Genomic DNA, 23,005 nt, shown 5'->3' on the forward strand with positions numbered 1-23,005 from the left:
ACTGTGGCTATTACATGTGTAGTTTGGAAGATACCCATTGTATTTTCATGCTATCAAAGAGGCTATAGTTCCTGAGTAAATGAAGCAAGGGGGGGGGGCAGATCTTTCTACAGGCCAATACTGTTGCTTTCTTAAAATTCCCCCTAGGTTGATCTAGGCAACAAGGAACACCATACAGTAGTAAGTACCCGCAACAAATGCCCCACTTTAGAATGCATGGCAGTTCTTTGAGATGGAGCATGGGGCATATGCATTTACTTCATAGGCAGGTAATGCACCCAATGTAGACATTGAAGGGGGGAAAATCCCTGATAGGAGCAGTGGATGCACTGTGTAATTTTTTACTATGTCAAAGAACTAGAGCAGGATAGGGAAAAAAAGCTCCAGAAAAGCATTAACTAATCACGCGCAGTCAACATATAGGAGTAAAGTTATGGAAGCTGGAAGCAACTGACCGCCGGAAGCTTACAGTCTGTCTGGCAAGACAACAATAAAGCCAGACACCTAATCATTTGTAAGTATGCAAAATAAGACAGAAGTGACGTGACCATGAAAGACACACTAGGCAGCTTTTGCCTGGAGAGAGGATTACAATCGAACTGCTTCCACTAAGACCTGGAGGATGACAGGCAGAGGCAAAGGATGTATGGATAAAAGGTGGTGAGCAAGAGTGTGTTTCTTTTAGGACACCTTGAATCTCCTGTAAAAGGCATGTGGGCTTATTTTTTAAGATATCATAAATACACTTACTTATTACTTTACTAGAAATATATTGCTTTCCCTATGCTTAACCGACATCATTAATCAAACAATCCATCTTGCTCTAATGGATAAAATGAATCCCTTTTATTACATATCAGTTCACATATTTATTATTTAGATGGAAGAATCGTCCCCAAACTTTGCAGCTTAAAGCAACAAGTATTTGTGATTTCACAATATTTCTGATGGTTAGAAATCTTTGAAAGCCTTAGTTGGGTGGTTATTCTTTGGGATCTTTATAAGAAGTCACATGTAAGATGTTAGCTAGTACTGCAGTCACCTAAAGGCTTGACTAGGACTAGATGATAAGTCCTTCACAATTTGCCTAGGATGGTTACTGGTATTAAGCACAATAAAATAAAATAAAATAAAATTGCATGCCCTAGCTAACCTTTCTGTCTCAAGGTGGATGGTCATCCTGCACACACATATGCAAGTTGATGAAAATCTCAGCATTCCACTCTCGGATGGCGTTCTTCTCATAGAACTGCTCCTAGGCTGAAAGCCAATTCACTCTACAATTGAGGCAGAAAGGAGTCAGAAGTAACCCCAAAGAGAATTAAAACATTAATGAATTTTTTATAAAGATGAGTGTACATTCAATTCCAAAGAACATACAATTTACACAGATTGAAATTGTCTTCTATAATTTCATATTAGAAGCAATAGATGGTTACGTCTGCCATATTCTATTGACCATACAGACCAGATCTAATATACTTTAGAAGAAAATTACACGGGGTGTAGCTATGAGGGGCCAGGAACTATTGGGAATTAGCTTGGTTGCTGATGTCACAGATAACAAATGTTGAACTTGGACTGGCGAGAAAAATCAGCAAGTAAAGGTACTTGCTGATGAGCCAGAATACCTGAGTTTATTCCTCACTCAGGACCCACATTGTAGAAGGAGAGAATCGACTACTAGTGGTTGCTCTCTAACCTCTACAGGCACACTGTGCTATGCATAACTTCCTACAACATGCACACAAAATATCAATAATATGAACTTTCAACTGGTAAATTTAAGCAGTAAATAAAGTAAAGCTGGGGAAATAGCTCAGCTCAGTGTTTAAGGTTTGTTTTGAGTTCAATATCCAGACACGCCCCTCCCCCCCGCTATGTATGTGTGCAGAATAAGGCAAATGTGGCAGACACCTATAGTTCTAGGGGCTCAGTGACAGAGATAGATGGATTGTGATCGCTGTTACTTATTGGAAAGCAAGCATGGGGTGTATTCAAGTCATGAGAAACCTTGTTGCAAGAGAAGGTCAATGGCACATGAGGACTAACATTCAAGGTTGTCCTGTGACCTCCATATACATATGCATGCCCCTTCACATACATAGACATATGCAAATGAATGCACGCACACAAAGAAATTCAAAGTAAAACAAGATTGTTCTTTCCCATCGATACTTTTCGTGAAGACCCAAAACTATAGTAAATATTCTTTGTGATGTGACATAAATTTGGTGTAACACATCCAGAAGTGAATTTGTCATTACATGTAAGCATCTGATGAAAATGCTTATTGACTTACCAATTTAACTTTTAAAATTTTATCCCCCCCCCAAAATACTCACCTGCTTAGAGATTAAAGTTGTAACAGGCCTATACATCACAGTAGTGTTTATAATAACAAAGAGTTCATAGAGTGGGTTCACAATAGAGAAACTATTATATATAGTAAAAAAAAAAAACTTGTATAGAGAAAAGTTACTTACATGGGGTGGGGGGAGGGATATTCAGATGATGTAAAGTTCCAAGCAGGTCACAGATGAGAATTTTAGCCTTCTTCTATAAGGATGTATGCTGTATATTTATGTACAGATACATCTACATCTCTTGAAGAGGTTCTGGAAGATATACCCAAACCTGTTTATTATAAGTTCCCTGGATGAGTGGTATTCTGGCGTTTTGCTTATCTCTATGTTCTCATTTCTCAGCAGCATATATTTTATAATAAAGGTTTAGTTGGAAGAACAGCCACATCATGTCCAGATCATAATTAGAGATAAAAGGATAAAATACACGGCCAATTGGCAGGCATCAGAAAGAGCAGAAACATAAGGGAAACGAGGACTGATTTGATGATGATTTTATATATATAATATATTATGAACATGAAAGCAGTTTCAAGGTTGCTTTCTAAAAACAATCATTTTACTAGTTGTTTTAAACACAGAACAACTCTGCAAAAATGGTCAGCAGTCAAGCAAAAAATAGGGCACACTAATACTATTGATCTACACAGGCAGAAAAGCACTTAGTACATCAGAACTGATTACATGATAACAGTCTCAAGTACATATCATGAGGTTGTGCATGAAGGAACACATAGAATTAGAAAGTAAAAAGCAAAATCAAGGAGACCATATGGAGAATTTAATATAAATACAAGAGTTCATGGAAGAGTTTATCTTTTAGCATCTGATGGTAGCAAAATGAAACAGTAGATATTAATATAAATGAGAAGGAATTATTAATAGACTTTAGAGTCAACAAAAGAACCTCCAAGATGCTAGAGCAGGGTGGGGGTGGTCACTAGTTCTGAGCCCGTCTAGACTACAAGCTGAGTCCATGCCTTCATAAAAGGAAATGGCTTTTTCCCACGAATCCTTCAAACTTACACAAAATTGAGAATTGAGAGTTTATTTTTTAAAAGCCACTCTGGATTACAGAACACTCAGTTAATATAGGGTGCAGTCTAGGACATACAGTTAGAATCTAATGAAGGTCAGCTGAGATACAAACAACAAATTGGTAGTGACCACCACTACTTTTCTAGCCTCAGATCCCTTCCTGAGCCTCTACCTTAGGCTTACTCATTGACTTATATATCTACCCACATGCCTTCAGGTGTTTCATAGACACCATCATTTAGTTATTTCCTGTCTTCACTTTGATAGCCTATCCTCTTGCCAGTTCCTGTTCTGTTAATTAACAGTGCCCTCAATCACTCAGACACCCGGTCTTCCTCTGCCCCAAAAGTACTTTGGGCAGCTCCCACTCCATAGTATTGAGGTTTTCAGGGTACAGGCATTCCTCCTATCACGGATTCTTCCTGATTTCCATCTCTGGTTGGTTCTTACTAGAGCTTGCAGCTAGGTCGACTTCAGAAATGCCAAGCCCTTTCTTGAGAGCACTCTCAGTTTTCAGGTTCTGTTGCTTTATTCTCCTGGGAGCAACCATTTGTCCTTATTGTTTTATAGTCTACTCCAAGATATTACACATTATAAACCTAAAACTATTTTTATGTCATCTGAATACCATATTTTTCAGACCATAAAATGCACTTCCCTCCCCAAAAAGTATGTGTGGGAGGAATTAGGGTGCACCTTATTATTTGATTACTGTTTTTACTGTTTTTCTTGTTTTACTGCTCTAAAAATTAGGTGTGTCTTGCCAGGCGTGGTGGCGCACGCCTTTAATCCCAGCACTAGGGAAGCAAAGGCAGGCAGATCACTGTGAGTTTGAGGTCAGCCTGGTCTACAAAGTGAGTCCAGGACAGCCAAGGCTACACAAAGAAACCCTGTCTCGAAAAACTGAAAAAAATTGGGTGCATTGTATAGTCCAAAAATATGGTACATAGTTTTTAAAATTAATTTTATTAATTTATTCATATTACATCTAGATTGTTAGCCCTTCCCCTGTTTCCTCCCATTCTTCTCTCCCTCCCACTTCTCCCCTTCTCCCCTCCCCTATGTCTGTGATTAAGGGAGACCTCCTCCCCCTATATACAACCTACAAGAAGAACTTTATGACAGGCAGATCTGGATCCTGGGGTCCTCCTCAAACTAAGGCACCAGCCAAAGAGAATATAGGCAGTAACCTTCGAACCCCTACCAAGACCTGGCCGACGAACAGGATATTCTCCACCGTTGAGTGGAGAGTGAGATCTGACTCTCACACGAACTCTGGTGCCCCTTTTCTGACCACGTCCCTTGGATGGGGAGACCTGGTGGCACTCAGAGGAAGGATAGCAAGTTACCAAGAAGAGACTTGATATTCTAAGAGCATATATGGTACATAGTTTTAACCATGGTACTTTGGTACTCTAAGATGGCATCTTAGTTCCTGAGATGACCCTGATTCTTTTCCATTTCCTCCTGTATGACAGCCCAACAAATGACAAGAGATCTCTCCATTTTCTTTTTTTTAAATTTTATTAATTTATTCATATTGCAACTAAATTGTTATCCCATCACTTGTATGTTCCCATTCCTCCCTCCCTCCCACTTTCACCCTATTCCCCTCCCCTAGGTCTAAGACCGAGGGGGACCTCCTCCCCCACTATATGGTCATAGGCTATCAAGTCTCATCCTGGTAGCCTGCTTATCCTTTCTCTGAGTGCCACCAGGCCTCCCCACCAAGGGGAGGTGGTCAAATATGGGGCACTAGAGTTGATGTCAGAGTCAGTCCCTACTCTCCACATAACTGTGGAGAATGTCCTGTCCATTGGCTGGATCTGTGTAGGGGTTCCATGTTTACTACTTACCTTGTCCTTTGTTAGTGCAATGGTTTGAGCAGACCCCCCCCCCCGGTCCCCTCTTCACCCATCAGGATGTTCTTCTTTTCTTGTATGACCTCAAATCCTTTCCATTATCTAAACTCAGATCTTCCTCTCACTTAAAAACACATGAGCTCTTTTCTTCCATTTTAAAGATGCCCCCAATGCCTTCCTGGTGTCCACACCCCTGCATAATTCCCTCTATTGAGTGTGAGCTGAACTTACTAATTTCTTTTAATGGACAAAGTAATGAGATAGAAATTTTAGAATTAGGCTTCAAAATCTTTAGATCTGTCTTGGTCATTCTTTGAAATTGTTTTCTCAAGGAGAAGCCAGCTGCCATGCCATGTTGCAGTCTTTGAAAGGCCACACATATGAGGTTGCTGGTCAGCCTATAACATCTCGATTGTGCTTGGAAGTGGAGAGTTCCTGTACTAGAATAATCTAGCTGCATTTGACTTAGATTCCTGACATTGAAGAGTTTATTGATACATAGCAATGTATAACTGAAACAATGGGCTTCTGATTTTTCTGCCTTGTTTTTAAAGGCAAACTTATTATATGATTATCACTTTCTTTTCTCTAAACATTACTGCCAAATCATTTACCCTGCTTACTTCTCTCACTGGTAATAACCACAAAATCTTGTGGACAGCTATCTGTTGCCTTTGTAGAATGAGAAATTCTTGACAACTGGATCATGATTAAAGTCTTGATCTCTCAAGTTTGAACTTTGGGCATCTTTACCTAAAATTTCAATGGTCTTTGGAAGATGTGAATGTATTTACTTGAAAAGAAAACTATACAAATGTTCTGGCACTTGTTTTTAAGTCTCTGTTCCTAGGGAGTGCCTAGACTGTGTTTTCAACTTCCAAAATTTACCTATAACTGAATGAGATAATTTCTAAGGAAGAATAGAATTGGAGAGAGTTACATGGACATGTGTTGTTTTTTCTTCATTCTTTAAAAATATTTTTTCTTACTGTTCACTTTTTCTACTTATGAATGAAATAAAATTGATAATTTCTACATGGAAAGATTCTATATAGTTTATAATTAATTTATGAGTGTTAGAAGTATTCATTGAGCAAGCATTCCTGGCTGTTAATATTGTGTCTAGCTTTATGAGCTGATGTACATCTTAGAAGTTAGTATACACACTTGTGAAACCAACAGCGATGATTCTTTTAGAAAAATTGCAAATACCGAAGAAATTACTATAGTCAGAAAAGAATGCCTTGGCATAAGACTTTTCTGAATCTTTGAGGAAGCTAGTGTTGTGTTAATATCTTTCTACTGGGACAGTGTTAAAAGGCACAGTTTGAGGTGGGTATTTCCACTTCAGATATTGCCAAATATTTGTATTATGTGTTAAATTTATACATTCATAATGACATTGTAAAAGACATTCAGTCTTAATATTATGTAATAGTAAGTCAAACTTCCTGACAAAAGTGAGCTAGCTGTTGGTCAACATGCTAATGTTAGGTAGGATAAACTATGCTATGCTTCAGTAACAAACCCTGAAGTCTCCATGGCTTTGTTCCTTCTCTCAAGAAAAATCTTTCTACCTACTACTTCTTTTTTTGTGCCCCTAAATTTCTGTAGCTCCCAATATCATTACATAAAGGGAAGTGAGAAGTTGGAAAGCAGGTCAGAGACTTTTTGTTGCTTCAGTCTTGAGCCCTTTCTAGAATTAGTTACATACTTAGATAAAGTCTAGAGAGTTGGTAAGGCTCACTGCTAAAAGAAGAAAGAAATCGAAATATTTAATGATGGACACATCTAGTTTCTGAGGAAAGGCTTGACATCTTTTTAAGTTTAAAGTGATTACAGACATGGCTTTTTATTTGTCTACTTTTGATTTTCTTTCTGTTTTGTGTTTTTGGTTTGCTTGGTGCTATGTATTATATCCAGAGCCTTGTATATACTAAGTATATGTTCTATCATTATTGCCTCAAGCCTGGAAGACAAGCTTCTGAGGTGTGCCAGTTTGGTGGCTTGAGGATAGCTATGTGTAGTGCATAGGTGTGCACAGGTGTCTAGAGGAGATTGGGCCTAGTTGGAGTTCATCTTTTGTGCCTAAAGAAGGTAATAATCCTTCTACTTTTTGCCATGCAAGATTTTGAGCCTTATGTCACTGATCTTTCAATTTTTCAAAAGAAAGTAGAACTGTACATTTAAATGTCAAATTCCTCAATTTAAAATTTTATCTTAAACATATGAAAGATATATGCCAAACGAAATGTTCTTGCAAGACCAACCTACCCTTTATGATACCTATGTGAGCTTTGTAGCCTAGGAACTTGAGGTCTTGAATGGCACTTTATCAGTGAAATGAAACAAACATAAAATTTCTCAGCAGAACCTTGGATCTTCCTAAGATTCCGTCAGTCTACCTTGGTTCAGGTTCAAGTACATAAGGACAATACATAAAATTCAACACAGACTTGCCATATTCCAGACCACTGCCAGGATTTGAAATCTAGAAGCATTTGGGAGACTAGAAAGTGTTAAGAGTAATTAGAACATAGGGTAGTGGGAGCTTATGACTTAGAGAGCTTAACAAGGCTTTGACCTGGAAGGATCTTCTCTTCATTTTGAATGGAGCTGCAAACACTATGGGAAGCAGTTAAAGAATTATAAGAGCTGCCTACTGTACAGATCATTCTGGTAATGGTTGAAGTATGGGCTGTGTGATAGCTATTCTTGGTTGTCAACTTAACTACATCTCTAATTAACTAAAAATATAATTTAAAAAGCACACTTTTAGTTAATTGGATCATTTGAGGTACGAAGACCCAATTTAAATTTAAATCTATATCACTTGAGGTCAGAAGACTCACCGTTAATCTAGGTCATACCTTCTCTTGGTAGTCTATATAAAGGACAAGGAAGAAAGCTTTTGTTCTTTGACTGGATTGCTCTCACTCTCACATCATTGATATTAGAACCTATTTTGGGATTCCAACATATACCTAAGTATAAATGAGACACTCACCCTCATAGATTCTTGGACTTTCTGTTGAGAGACAGCCATTATTAGAATGGCTAGACCATAGCCTATAAGTCACTCTAATAAATCTCACCTCATACACATTATTCATTCTATCAGTTCTCCAGAGAACCCTGGTTAATACAGATTTTGGTACCAGGAGTGGTGTCTTACCCTGAGGGTACAATTCAATTTATTCCAGTTTGAATCAGGCCTTTCTTTAAACTTTTTATGTCCTTGAGCACAGGACTTGGCTTCCACATAACATTTTCTGATGCTCCCTTTTTCCCTCAAACTATACATTTTGGATTTTTCTTTGTATTGTTTGCTTTTTTTTTTTCAGTGTGATCTTCATAAGAGTGGTTTAAACTGTCAATACTAGGCTCTATTGAAATCTCCTCTGCTGACACCGCTAATCCAAAACTCTTTAAATTAGCCTCCAGAAATTTTTTAGGAAAAGGACAAGAAGTAGTCACATTCTTGACAAAATATCACAAGAATCATCTCTAGGCCACTTAATAATATTTCCTCCTCTGAAGCCATTATTTTCCCAGCCTCATAATGTATATACTTATAATTAGGCAGAATTCTCACATTGGTTTCCTGACCTGTGGAGTGAGGGCAATTATGGTTGGAATGGCTAAATGGAAGCCTTTAAAGTTGTCTCTGCTAGGGAAAATGGTAAATCAAAACCAGTATCGCATCCATGGGAAAAAATGCAGAAATTCGTGTTGCCATGAAAGATTTGAAAGATGCAGGGGTGGTGGTTCCCACTACATCTTCTTTTAACTTTCCTATCTGGCCAGTGTAGGAGACAGATGTATAGTAGGGAATTACAGTTGACTATTCAAAACTTAATTAAGTAGTCACTCTGATTGCAGATGCTGTACCAGATATGATGTCCTTATTTGAGCAGATTAACATATCCCCTGGTACGCTGTATATAGCCGTTAATCTAGTAAATGCAAATCAAGGAGAGACCCAGGCTCCAACTCCAGAAAGCAGAACTTGGCAGCTTGGGCCACGTGATTCTGAATTTAGAATCAAGAAGGATGTAGGAAAGAGATTATGGAATCTCCCTCCACATTTAATGCAAGGGCCTGAAGCCAGTTGTTTAGTGGGGTAGTCAGTACCTGCGTGGAATTACAGAGAGGCCATTGTGTGAAGCTGTAAAGGCAAAGCCTGGATTGCACTGGAGACCACAAGATGTTGGAAATGTCAGAGTCATGGAATACCTTCCCAAGACAGCCACTAATGGGATGTAGAACCAGTCCAAGAGAGAGAAGTAAGTCACTTTCAACAAAGCTGAAAGGAGTTGGAGACTTGGAAAGTGCTTTAATGTCAGGCATGTAGTTACAGAATTTGAATATTGCCTTACTGTGTCTTGGTCTTGTTTTGGTACAGTATTTTCTCACTATGCTCCCTTTTCTCTTTTTGGGGGATGGAAATGCATATTCTATGCTATTGTATGTTGGAAGTATGTGATCTGCTTCCTGCTTTTGATTTCATAGAGGGTTACAGTTACAGTTAAGAGATTGCCTTGAGTGTCAAAAGAGTGTTGAGATTGTGAATGACTATGTGGACTTGTCAAGTAGGGCTAAATGCATTTTACACTGTGATATGGCTATAAGCCTATGGAGACCAGGGAGTGGAATGTAGTAGTTTTGATGAAAATGGCCCCCACTGGCTCAAATATTTGCTTGCTTAGTCCCCCAGTTGATGAACTGTTTGGAAAGGATTAGTAGGTATGGCATAGTGGAGAAGGTGTGTCACTGGGAGTGGACTTTGATGTTTCAAAAGCCCATTCAGTCTCTCTCTCTCTCTCTCTCTCTCTCTCTCTCTCTCTCTCTCTCTCTCTCTCTCTCTGCCTGTTGTCTGTGGAATAAGATGTAAAGCTCTCAGCTACTGTTCTAGTATCATGCCTGTCTCCTTCCCACCATAATAATAATGAACTAACCTTCTAAAACTCTAAGCAAGTCCCCACTCTAAATGCTTTCTCTTATAACAGTTGACTTGGTCATAGTGTCTCTCTCTTTACAGCAATAAAATAGTAACTGGGATAGGCTGCAAGCTCTCAGGAAGCAGGAGCCGATTAGTAACTTGATGTAGTACCTGGGATGCACACTCTTCTTATTCTCCTTGAGATCATCCTTGGGTTTTTTTGGTGCAGATTTGTCCTCTGATGTTAGTGCAGGTTGTGGTAGTGATCCCAGTAAGCAAACAATTCCTTGTTAACTTCCTCTTCCTTTTACAATAAGAGAATAAATTGAAGATTGTTTGAGGTGTGACATGCTTAGCTTTTTGCAGTGGTCTTCCTGTAGGAGTTGGGCAGAGATTTTTAATGACTACTTTTCTTATTTTCTTTCTCAGGATGGAAATATCTAGGTTAAAGATCCACAAAGGTATGAGAAACCTGTGCTGCTTGCTATCTGGAATTGGGCCTGCAGAGTCCCTGGTTAGAGATCAGAATGTTCTGGGCCTGGCAAGATGCCAGAGTTCCAGGAAGCTTGCATTTTGGGAGATTTGAAAAGGTAGGGATGAAGACTGCCCCCCACCTAGACTCCTGAGGAGGATGGACATACAGTCAGGAAGCCAAGTGGGGTACACTTCCCCTTCAGAAACAAAATAAGGGAGAGCTGGTTTAGGAGATGTGTGCCTGGGAGCCATTAATGTTGTCTGATACTATAGGAGGGCATGACAGTCATCTTTGAGCCTTAGATCTCTCCGGATCCTGTCTCCTGAGGCCACATGTGGCACTCTCTATAAGGCGTTCAGCACTAGATTTACCTGGGACAAATTGCAATTTACATGCAAGTTGTCCTCCACCAGAGGCCATCTGTAGGTAAAACAAAAATGGGGAGGTAGGATCCTGGCCTCATCACAAAGCCACTGCTCTACCAGTCATCCACACTCCCCTTGTTGGTGAAGCAATGTGACTCAGTTTCACAGACCCTAGGACACAGTTTCATGGCGTACTTTGACCTCTACGAGGCCTTTCCCTGTTTTGGCAAAGAAAATGTAAGCTTGTTCAAGTTTTTCCCTTGCTTACCCTGTTTCCAATTTCCTCTCTACCTTAAATAGGCCCTTTGACCCATCCCACCTCCTCAAAACCCACAAAGCTCCCAAACCCAAAACCTAAAACAAAATAAAGCAAAAATCTCAACAACAAAAACAAAACCCCAAATCCCAAACGCCTCAAACAGAAAACCAGAGAGCAGCAATACAAAGAGAATACTGGTGAGTGGGTGTGGCCAAGTGCAGGGGTTGTTAATTTACCTGTGGGCTTCACAGCATCACGTCAAGGACTACCTGGTGGCAGGTGGTGACTCTTAGTGCCTAGCATAATCGACACCCACCCCTTGATTACTGTTGTTTGGTTTGGTCGTTGTTGCTTGGCTTGGTGCTTTCTGTGCCAGGGTCTATCTTTGTGAACCATGTTAGTCCCAAATTTCCCTAAGATCCCCCTGCCTTTTGCCTTTAGAACTGGAATAAAAAGTGAGCTGCCACCATGCTCAGATCTGATGTGATATTTTTGGTGCAGGGGACAGAAGCAGTGGCAGCTCTGCCCCTGTGGTTGGCAGGACCAAACTCTGCCTTGCTAGGTTGCCTGCACATTTCAAAGACACTGCACCCTCTTCTGGCCTTCTCACCTCAGCAACAGACAGCCTGGTTTGTCTGGACTTACCTGGCTGCTAGGGCACGGAGCGCTTTGATGCGTAGATGTTCTTTTGCAGCATAAAGTGATTGACAGACAGCTCTTGGCCTGGCTGTCTGGGACTGTCTATCCCTTGAGCTTTTTAGTGCTGGTGCCCAGCTTCTCCGCGTAGGGCCTCAGGAGTTGCATGGCCCATGCCTGACATCGCGGGTTTTCACAGCCGCCCTAGTGACCTCGTGCAACCAGTGTGGAAAAGCAGCCATCAGACAATAACTGCTGCCAATTATGGTCCACCTCTCCAGGCAAGGTCATTAACACCAGTCTGGACTGGTGCTCCCAGAGCTGCCTGTGCTTCTCCAGCTCCTCCAAGGCCCTATTATCCCTCCATTCATCAGCAGATTTCAAGATGCCTATGCCTTTTACCCATCCTTGCTTCCCTGGCCTCAGAAACCTGGATGCCCTGTCTGGAGCGATACATACTTCAGTTTGAGGTGTCCCCAGCTTGTACTTCAAGCCAAGGGGAGAAGGCATCGTAGCAACAAACCAGCAAGCCTACCTCCAAAGCATAGTCTGCCTGGCTTTACTTTAATAATGGATGAAGGACTTCATTGCTGAACTCTGGGATTTTCTGTCTGGATGAGTTGTCTTAAGATGCAGATTAGCTTCTTTTAGGGGGTCAAAGTCACTGGCCTCCTGTCTGTGTCAGGACCACTAAACTGGAAAGTTTCCAGTGGCTGTTGCTGAGTTCTACCAGCATGGGGCACTGTCTGCCAGCATAGATCAAGCTGACAGAGAAAGCTTTCTCCCTGGCTGCTGGGTAGAGAGAGGAGTGGCTGGTTTGACTTTTGGAGAATTCCTTTGCTGCCAAGGGGCATCCTCTTTCCGTAGTAGAGAGGTTGGTGGCTCTTAAATGAGATGGGCAAGGCTCATTTCACCAACGGTTTTGTAGTTATTTCAAGTACAGGCACCTCCCATTTCCAGAGCTCGTGTGTTCCCATCGAACTACCCTTAAAATAGAGGTGTGTTAAAACTGCATTTGAGAGGCTTCCTCATTTTAAAAAAAGAAGAAAGAAAGAAAAATACCTCTCTCCCCTGTAAAGCTAACGTTATATGTCTAGTTCAAATAACTTTTTGTGTGTTAAGATACTAGATTCTTCTAAGAAGGGTTTGGTGAAAGGGAGTTCTGTATAGTCGGCTTCCAGGAAAGCTCCAGGGCCTTTAGTCACTAGGATGCAGGCTTCTGAGAATGAGGAGCATCCCAATGCCTCAAGAGGGCTGTCCTTAGGGATGAGGGAGCACTAAAACAGGGCCCCGAGGTAGTCAGTAGCCTGTGGACAAGCTCCTGCCCCTGGCTTTGGAGGCCAGAAGGTTCCACCCCTGGTTGGGGCCTACCCACCATCCACAAAGGGCAGTGGGTGGAACACGTCATGCTTACAGTCCTGCTTCACGTGCTTGTCTCACCAGTCTCACTGAGGAAGATCGTAGTGGGCTTCGAGATCATGCATGACCAACGAGTTTCTTTCCTTTCAGATCATGCTTCTTCCCCTCCCCTTTTCCAATTAGCCTATTTTCTTTCTTTCTTTCTTTCTTTCTTTCTTTCTTTCTTTCTTTTTTTCTTCCCATTTTCTTTCTGATGGCCCAGTGATCAATCTCAGGCCAACAAGAAAGAAAGTAAGTAAAATGACATTTATGTGGTAAATGAAAGGTAGGCATGAAAGAGGCAGGCTGGAAAGTCACCTTGGTGGAGCCAACAGGAATCTAATAGTCTACTGACTAGGATGAAAACTTTTTGAAAATCATAGATTTGGCTGGCCTTTCTTGGCCTTGCCCACTAGTGCTATCTATAAACAAAGTATAATTTGGTATGAACAGAGTTGCTGAACATACATCATGGACTTAAATTTTGAGTCCTCTGTTTCTGGAATCCCAGATAAATTAACCCATGGTCCTAATATTATTTTATTACCTCTGTTGTATAGATGAGGAAAGAGAGGCAGAGAAATTAAATGACTGGCACAAACTCACCCAATTAGAAAGAAGCAAAGATGATAAGCTGAGATTCCTGTAACACTGGTACTCTTAACTTGTACTCATGGTCTCTCAGCCACCTCTTTGTCGGGTGGAGTGGGCAAAATGGCTTTTGACGCAGAAACATCTCCTCCTTCTGTACTGTCTGTACTTTAAAACAAAAGAATGCTTCCCTCTATATGAGGTTCTAAATTTATATTCAGCTTCTTGAAAGATTTAGAATACTCTCATTTCATTATTACCTCATGGGATGCATAAGATGATGGACCGGAGTACATGGAGTACAGAAAGAAAATATTGAACCTATTTAATACTGGGTTCATCCTTTCAAATTTTTGATTTTGCATATATTTTATAATGTATATATTTGCTCTGGAGTCCATGCATGTAATTTATTTTTAAAAAGTTCACAAACTCTGGAAAGACAAATATTCAAGCACTTTCTTTGTGTTCCAGTGATGAGATTTTCCCACTATTTCTTACTTGGTGTTTTTTATGTATATTCTTGTTTAAGAATTAAGGAATAGATGGGTGGTTGGTTGTGCTGCATGCTTATAATCCCAGCACCTGAGAATTGGAAATAGCAGGCTCAAGAGTTTAAGGAGCCTCCTATAGCTGCAACAGTATGCTCAAGGGCAGTCTGAACTGGAAGAGAGCCTTTCCAAAGAAGCCAATAAAGATGCAGGAGACATATTTGAAGAATGCCTTCTGTTTAGAAAGCACTGTGATGTATCTCTTTTGTATGGATGGATTGCCATGTACTAAATTGTTTGCCTACAAGGGGTACAGTGTACCCTACAAGGGGTACTTTCTCCATTGGTTCAGTTGAGCCAACATTTAACAAGGGTCTCCCAAATTCCAGTTCTCTGCTAGACATGTAAGATACGATAATTGTGCCTTTCACCCTAGAGGGTGCCATGCTTTGACTTGAATGAGTTTGGAAAGGTGATATCATTGGGCACATGTTTCAATGGGTGAAAGTGCTTTTACCTTATCCTGAAATGCCCATGGAAGCTCTGTAGAGGAGGAATTATTTTTGAACTACACACGGAGGGAGTGGCCAGATTAAGGAGGTGGGAAAGGGTGTTGGGAAAAGGGCACTCAGGACTGAGAGATATATGCTGGGAACACATAACCATTCTGTATTCCTGGAGTTTACCCATGAGGAAGGAAGAGAATTGTGAACACAAGCCTGGGTTGGGGCCTGACCTTAGAATGCCTGCCCACACGTGAGGCCACAGAGTATGGGTCAACCACAACCACATGGTAAGAATTATCAATTACCAGAAGGATTCTGGTGCCACTGTATAGAAAAGAGGCAGGAAGAATTGAGGTACTGCCCTCATTTCCTCTCTGAGCTTAATGTAACAGTCTTGGCAAGGACTGGTATGGGCTGGGTCAAGAAAAGTATGAAAAAAATTATAGATTTGAAGAAAATTGAAGAGTCTGCATAAGGAGAGAAGAGCCTACGAAGTGGAGATGAAAGTGAAACATGACGAACAGATCTCTGTTTCCTCTTGGGTAACAAGGAAGAAGGTGACAGGAGCATGTGAATACTGAAGCTGAGAAGAGACAGGAAGGGAAGCTGCCTGGGCTGGGTTTAGCTTAGGTATGACGAATATGAAGTCCTACCCTGTGGAGGGAAGGCCTGTAGGAGAGAAGCCAGAAGTGAGCAAACACAGCAAAGATGTTGAAGGCTGTTATGAGAGTGTATGAGGTCACCTGAAAGGAACATATAGCATGGGAGTGAGTATGGGTATGAGTGTGGGTAGAGTGTGAGTATGGATAGAGCCTACAAGGGAAAGAGGGAAAGAAAATAGAGGAAGAGCTATGGCATCAGCATTACATTTGAAGAGGGCAAAGCAATGAGAAGAGAGATATGGTCAGAAAGGTACAACCTGTCTGAGAGAAAATCAGGGCGCCTTAAGTAACTATTGTTATTTTTTAAAAATTAAGTAGCAGCAGCGTTGGGGGTTTTGGCAGCATACTAAAAATAAACAGGGAAAGAATGAGAAGAAAAGAGAAGGAGGAAGTAAGAGGGAAGTAAGAGAAAAAGAAGAGGTAAGAGAGACTTTATTCAATGAACCACTAACAAAACATAAGTAATTTGGAATTTTTATTGATTTTTTTTTAACCTTGGTGTTCTCATCAAGGAAAATAGAAAGGATGAGCTATGAATGAAACGTGTAAAGTACAGCATGCCTTTCATCTCGTGCTTGTACAGATACCTTTGACCTGGATTCAGAACAAGCCCAAAATAGAAAGGCCAGACAGAGCCTAGGGCAGGGCTGATATAGCTATGTGACACCTTTGAAAGCAGAGAAGGGGCTGTGCTCAGCAATTCTTGAGGCTGAACCAGCTACTGTGAACTGTGGAGCAAGAGTTGAAGACACAGAGCTCAGTCTTACTGTGCGGGCTTACTGTAGGGAGTTTTACCACCTCAGGGACTGACACTGGCTCAGTAAAATGGAATATGCTGTCCTTTGTCATGCCCACCCCAGAGAAAGTGAGGGAAGAGGCCCTCAGCCTCAGCAGACCTCCCACATACTGAGTGAAGAGGAGGTACTAACAAGGGAACAAGAGCCATTTCATGCTATGGGTCAACTTCTGGATAAGAGCCAGTTGGTTAGTGATGACTGTCATGGAAGCTGAGAAGTGGGTGATGAAAAGAGAATTTAAAAACAACACATCCACATGCGCGCACACGCGCGCACACACACACACACACACACAGAGACAGAGGCAAAGAGAGAGACAGAGAGAGACAAAGAGACAGAGACACAGAGACACAGAGACAGAGACAGAGAAGAAAAACACAGTGGGGAATGGGCACTGTGGTCAGAGAGCCAGCACCACCTGCAGACAACACCCCACCCCATGTAGCTTGGAGGGCATCATGTCCTCTCAGCTTAGACCTATCTTCACTGTCCATAACAATGACTGAGTAAAAAAAAAAAAAAAAAAAAGGTTCTCCATGCCAAAACATTAATGCATCTTTGAAAAGATTCCCATTGAAAACAGTTGCAATAAAAGGGTTCAGAGCTTAAAGAATTAGCCCTCCATTATCTAGGTCTCCCACGGCTTAGTGAGTAGCATTTCCCAGCCACACAAAGAAAATAGAGTGTTCTCACCCACTGTCAAGTACCTCAGGAGTACCCATTCATTCAAGCATAGTTGATACTCTCTTTCCAAATAATGTTATCTCTGTGTTAATACAATTCCCACAAGGGCTTCTGTCAAGCAAGACCTTGTTAGCCTGTTTCCATCAGTACTTGAAATCATAAAGATGTGTTTAAAAAAAAAAATCATTTGCTAACAAGAAATTGTTAACCTTGTATGCTGGCCCTGGCAACCCAAGAACTGAATTCTTGACACACTGAAGACTTTTCAATGCCTTGCAATGCTAGTGCAACTACCTTCTAGAATGATAGCTGCCAAAGTCACATAATTGATAATAGGGCAATGTTCTTTGTTTTGTGGGAACAGTACTTCACCTTTGATTGTTATTCCACGTCCCAGACTACATTCAGGGCAGGGAAAATGGTGATGGGAACCCGCTTTCCTAATTCTGAGCCTCTAAGTTATTAGGACTTACATGCCCAAAATGGTTCTTTTATGACTGTGACAAATTAGAAAAAGTGCATGCCCATGAGCCCTGATAGAGACATTGCCTACAAGGTGGCATGAAACTTGAGTGTCTGGGTAAGTATAATGCCATTATCATGAGGGAACTTTTCTCAACCACATGTGCAGACATTACAAGACGCAGAGCAGACCGTGAGACTCCATTGCAGTCTCATTTTGGCTTCACAACTTCTTTAATACAGTCTTCTTCTTCATGATGATTTGATTCAGTTGGGAAACCTGTGGCCACATGCAATTTTAATCCTGATAGACACATGGTAGGGCCCAAGCTGAAAGTCTGTAAAGGTCTGCTTAGGGAAAACCACCTAGGCAAGATGATTCTAAATGCCAAGAAATGAGGTATGGGGGAGGATATGCAAAGCTAAATTCATCTGTGTGGAGTCCAAAGAAAAGTGAGAGAATAAGTAGTTAAAGATTGTGGGACCCCATGGAATGTAAGGGTATGCTAACATGTTTGTTACTGACCAAAGACAAGAGAGCCACTGTGCAGTTCCAGGAGGCTTTGCTGGAAGCCATAATCAGTTCCCGATTTCTCTCTGGGGATATTTTTGTGATTTTTAAAAAACGATAACTTTATTGAAATATAATTAACATACCATACATTTAACCCATTTGACAGTGTACAGTTCAAAGATTTTAAGAGTATTTTCACAGAGTTGTACAAATATCACCACAATTGACTTCAGACCGTTTCATCCCTTGCCTGGAGTTCCTGACGCTACATAGTGGCTGGAGGAACTGGGGTAAGGGCAATCTGGATGGTATTATAAGGTAGAAACTCAAAGGAAAAGAGAGAAGATGGGCCTCCTGCATCTAAGAGGAAAAGGCTACAAAACTATCTGGTGCTTACAGCATAGCCAAAAAGAGAGAGAGAGAGATTTGGCTTTGGTTTCCATTAAGGATAGATTAGTGGGCTTAATGACAGCAAAAAAGGACTTAGGGAAATTAAAATAGGTAAACAACTAACTTCCTTGTAGTGCTTGTGAGTTCCTGGGTTACATTATCATTGGGAAGCACATGGTGAGCTTCGAAAACTGGGTCCCTCTAGGTTCAAGCTGAGAGTAAAATACTGTTTCCCATGAGGATTGGCAGAGTCAGCTCTGTCAAGTGGAGTACTCCTGCTGAGCCTTCTTTGCCTGGGAGAAGCTTCATTTCTAGTATGCTTGGTGAGTGACAACTCTTTGGGTAGGAAAACAATTATACGAAGTAATAGTTGCTGTTTAGATCAGCCTCATAGTACGAAGCCAGAAAATATGAGCAGGATGGGAGAGAACATCTCCCTGACTGATTGAGTGCACTCAGTAAGGGTGATCTGAGCTTCCAATATGGGTCAGGTGTCAGACAGACTTATCTCAACTTGTGAGTCATAGCCCTTTTGAATATTGAAGGACCCTTTCACATGGGTCATGTGTCAGATATCTTGTGTATCAGAGATTTACATTGTGAACCATACCAAGCAGAAACATTAGTTATGAAGTAACAATGAAAATAATTTTATGGTTGGGAGTCACCACAACATGAGGAGCTGTACTAAAGGGTCCCCACATTAGGAAGGTTGAGGAAAAGCAGAGGTTCTAGATTGGGGGTGGCTTTATCCTCTAGGAAACACTTGGCAGTGTCTGGAGAGCTTTTTGTAATCTGGTGGGAAGGGGTCAAAAACACTGCTGAATATCCTGCAAGTCACCATTTCCCCTCCTCCTGCGTCCTCAACAACAGGAAGACATAAAGCCGTGACAGTTCCAAGGTTGAGAACCCTTAGTAAGGCTCAGTGCCTGCTCCCTAGAACTTGAGTTTGCCCACTGTAGTACTTCTTCCTCTCTCCTGAAATGTGTCCTAGAGAAAAATCAAGGGCTGTATCTGAGGAGACCATAAAGAAAAACCCCGTGGCATTATTAATGTAGTAAGGACATGTTATGTTATTAGTTGCCTGGGATGGTAAACCTTAGCTTTGAAAATTTAGCAGAGGAGGGAGTGTTTCCAGGTGACCTTCACAGTCTTTGTCAGTAGAGGGAGCCTAGTTTTGTCTGTATGTGCATAAAGAACAGAATTGACGGAGAAATAGCCTACAAGTTCACTTAATATGGTAATCCTCAGCAGTTTATCTCTTTTGAATTAGAATTACTCATAAGCTTAGCAACACATAACTAATATCTCAGTCGGCTTGGAAATCCCTGGGTCTATAACAACGGAAGGTGGATTTGCAATGTTTGGGGAATTAGCTCTTCCAAGCATTTACATGTTCTACTCATATCAAATCAACCAATATGTTTAATAAGTGATAGATTTATTAGGGTGGCATCCTAAGGCTTTCCAATACACCCAGTTTTGTCTCACTGATGTGGGAGGTCAGTTATTTGACCTGGTGGAAGTGAGTGTTGTGGAAAACTGCCTTTTTCATTTAATGAGGAGTAAAGTCTGCCAGAATGACCTCTATCACTTTTTGCCTGCTGTAAACGTTTTCAGCTTAGCAGCTTTTAAGTGTGGCTTTTACAGGCTTGGCATCTACACCCTTCAGCTTGAAGTCTCCCCTTAACTACTGTGCCAAGAGCTCTGAGCATTCCAGCTAGATGGAATGGTCTCTAGAATGATTGAAAAAGAATCTGTAACTCAGAATCATCACTAATTCATACTGGGTTTTGCCCCCAGAGTCCAAATTCCTGTGGTTTCATTGGGTTTAAGACCCAATATTTAAGAATAACCCAAAGTACATATTTTTGAGTTGTTGATGCCTGAAAACTAAAAGCAGAAAGCTTGTTTGAGCCTCAATTTCCTCTCTTGTAAAATAGAGTCTAAATCATTTCCTGCTGTTCTATTAATTATGCTGTTGATGAAGCTAATGAGGGTATTGACATATTCTCTCAGTAATATTCTCTCCTTTCCCTCTCATCTTCCCTCCCTTTCCTCATTTACTCCTTCTTCCCTTTCTGCTCCCCACCACACACTTTTGGTTTCGAGTTTTGAGCATTGCAGACTTATCTTCCTGCTTAAATTGTGATAGTTTTGCCTTTAAGTCTTAACAAAACTTTTTTTTACCACATTTTTGAATTTTCTATTTATTGGCAAGGACTTCCTTGGGTAAGATAATAGGTGCAACCTTTTTAAATCTTACTCCCATATTTTCTTTAAATAAATGAAGGTTTACCCTACAAGAGGATTTCTGCCTCAAAAATATGGACCTTTCTGATCTTTTTTAAAAAAGAAATCAGTTCTGAACTGAAGCCAGCTGAAGCCTTCTTTATAAGTATTAGCAAATATCAACATTCCCAAAGACTAATCATGTTTTTTTTAACATACCACAAAACCCCAAAAGCTGAAAAGCTGATCTTTCTCCTACTTGGTTCAAAACATATGTGAGAAGAGACGGAAAATGAAGTCAGTGGGGAAAGCTGATGGAAATTTCTCATGGCTGAAACCTGAAAGCAGGTTACCTGGATACTATAGTGACGGTGCACACCCAACACTGACTATAGGACTAAACTGAACAGAAAAAAATGATGTGGCTGAAGAGTTTGCTGGCTTTCCACTTGGGAATCCCCATGGGGATCATAGTCCTCAGACAAGGAACCAGAGTCCAGGGCACTAGCCCTAAAGGATGGTGTGAAAATTTGCCAACTTCTGACTTGGGAAGGGATATTGAATTAAATTAATGGGCTTACTCCATCCGCAACAATGGGTCCTGTCCTTTTTCCTGGTTTTCTGGCTATCAAGTACCAAAATGGATTGGATTCCAGTTTCCATCAAAGGCTGGGAAGAGAAAACAGGTACAGCGTTCCTGCTGCAGTAGTAGAGCACTATAAATATTCTGTGCAAGGATCTCAGTGGGCAGGTCTTCCAGTGCTACCACAATGCACACAAGCACCCATAACAATACACACTTCCCCCACCTCTGTTCACCCTGCCCCCAAATTGAACAGCAAGGACCACACACCAGGTGTGGCTCAATTGGGGAAGGCCTGTTCCAGGAATTGAACCAGGGCTCCCATTGTCTCAACATCTAGTGATGGAGTGGCCCTTCCTCACCAAAGCAGAGCTTCCATTTGAAGACAGAAGGGATTCCCTTACAACCAAGAGAAATGTGTGGTTTGAGGTTTTTAAGGTAATTGCAGTCTACAAATGCCATCCTTTGCACTTGTATGTCTATCACTTGTTTCTAACAGCAAATTGTAAGCTTTGATCCCCAAATCTAGATAACCAGTTGAAATCCATTGAATACCTGGGCCCCGCTGGGTGGAAGAGAAAGCCTATGCAGTGCTGCATGGCAGCAAAAATGACCCAAAGCCTAGGGAGAAACAATTGCAAACAAATGGGCAACATTAGTCCCCAAGCACACGTCTGTTTGATTTGAAACTATAATGCATACTATGCTTAGGAAACATGGCCAGAAATTCATTCTGGGAAGAAGAACAGGGGGTGGGGGGGACTGTGCCACGTAAATCCTGAAAAGACAGTGTCAGTTGAGAAACAGCTAATTGGTCATACTTTGTAAAAATAAATGTCAATGGCAAAGAAAAATGATGCAGGACAAAAAAAAATCCACTCTAGTTGTATGGTACAGGACCAGCTAAAACTGTAACCTTATCCACAGAGGGATTGGTAATAAAAGAACAGTCTTACAACTGTTTATCCTCCTGTTCGTGTTCACAGTAACAGCTGGATACATACTAATTGCAAGAAGTGAAAGAAAGAGCTTTAAGTTTTAAAGCACGCATGCTCTAATCGGTCTCTCGCCAGCACAGTTTCAGACACAAGTGTGATGTGCCACCTAGCAGGTCTATTTTAGACACTTGCTCACAGTTCCTCATTTGTGTGGGTGGCTTTATGTTGTCACAGAAGAGCAACACACTGTTCTCTCCTTCCAAGTGCATTGCTTAGCCAGGGCTTCACAGCCTCAGCATAGTTGTCATTGCGGCTCATGCTATTCTTTGTTGGGGTTGGGGCTATCTTGTGCATCCTAAGTTGTTCAGATGTAGCAGTGTTCCTGGTCTACCTCCTAGATGACAGTAAGAAGACCCTCCCCCAGTTGTGACAAGCCAAAATCATCCTTAAGCATTGCCAGACATTGCCAGATGTCTCCTGGTTGGGCATGGGGGCAACACACAATCACCCTCATTTGAGAACTACTGAGTTTATCCAACAAAGACTGGCTTTCTCTTCCTTGCGGTCTTAATTCATATGAAGTCGACCTCCCTCTGGTTTTGAATGGCCTGCAACAACACTTGATTCACAAGATTTTTCAAGTGGTTAAAAACAATGCGGGTATTGCCTTGCCAAAAGGGCAGCCATTCCTAGCTGAACTCTGAGGCTCCAGGAGAGAACCAGGCTACTTTTGCCTTTTTTTTTTTTTTAGTGACAAGGTCCAGCTATAGGGTTCAGCTATGAAGCTCAGGCAGGCCTTCAGCTTACAACCCTC

Source organism: Acomys russatus, chromosome X (assembly GCF_903995435.1).
Source record: "Acomys russatus chromosome X, mAcoRus1.1, whole genome shotgun sequence".
Classification (NCBI taxonomy): domain Eukaryota; kingdom Metazoa; phylum Chordata; class Mammalia; order Rodentia; family Muridae; genus Acomys; species Acomys russatus.